Source organism: Plasmopara halstedii (assembly GCF_900000015.1).
Source record: "Plasmopara halstedii genome assembly, contig: Scaffold_3073, whole genome shotgun sequence".
NCBI classification, from domain to species: Eukaryota; Oomycota; class Peronosporomycetes; order Peronosporales; family Peronosporaceae; genus Plasmopara; species Plasmopara halstedii.
The window spans coordinates 73,208-74,231 of record NW_020189977.1 but is presented as its reverse complement, the minus strand read 5'-3'; positions in this window follow the sequence as shown (position 1 = coordinate 74,231).

Below are 1,024 nucleotides of genomic sequence, written 5' to 3'. Positions count from 1 at the left end.
ACTCCTTTTCCCGCATGGGATGACGAGGAAGGCGAGCTGCGCCAGCAGCGTGATACGAGCCCTGCTCGTGCCTTGCGGACCCCATGAACGTGGTGTAATCACCAATGACCTCGACGGGGCTCGGAGGCGGCAGCTGGAAGCTGCCCATAAGGCGGCCCTTGAGCGCGCCCATCCACGGCCGGTCGTTGACCCTCGTGAGGAATATGGCTTCCGCCCAGCGGATCCCGCTGTGGAAGCGAAGGACGCGGTAACTCGAGCGTTTTTTTTTACGCGTCCACATCATCGGGCCCCTGGCCAGAACGGAAGATGATCTTGCCAAACAGAAGGCTCTTCGAGCTCGTTTCTTGGTTCCACAAGAATGTACGCTGAAAGCTTATCGCAATTGTCTGAGTGCTCAACGAGGTGGCTCTCGTGTCCCCGCAATGTGGACAATACCTGTATTGTTCACCCCTGGCGAAAGCGCCACAGATAACAAAGAGCTCTTTGAGCGATGGGTGCAACGGCGCCGGAAACTTTTCTCACTGTATAATCTACAGTCGAGCCACAAGGAAGTGGACGTGCGTTTGGAGCGACACCACCGCTTCGAGTTTGCCAAAAGCATGGCACACCGTCGACTTTTTTTGGATTGTCGCCCTGCGACGTATGGGTTAACCCTAAACGCTCCCGCGAGCTCTGTGTCTTCGACCGGAAGAGCTCAGAACCACTGCTTCAAATCAGTCCATGGCCCTTCTACTTCCCTGACTATTGCCAGGAAGCGCGGGGCGTCTGATGATGCGGGACGTCCTGATCTTCCTGATCAAAAGCGTCTACAGCGACTGGGCAATCTTGCCGAAGTGGCGCCTCAAACTCCCACGATTTTTTGGAGTCGGAATCTCCCCGCCACTTCACCAAATATTGAGTATGACCCTGGTGACGACGTCGTCCCACAATACGTTCCACGTGATTACCGCCCGCTGTCCGGTGACTCGTGATGCTCTTCGAGCCCTTGAGGACGAGGTACTTCGCGATCGGTGATCCGCTGAGC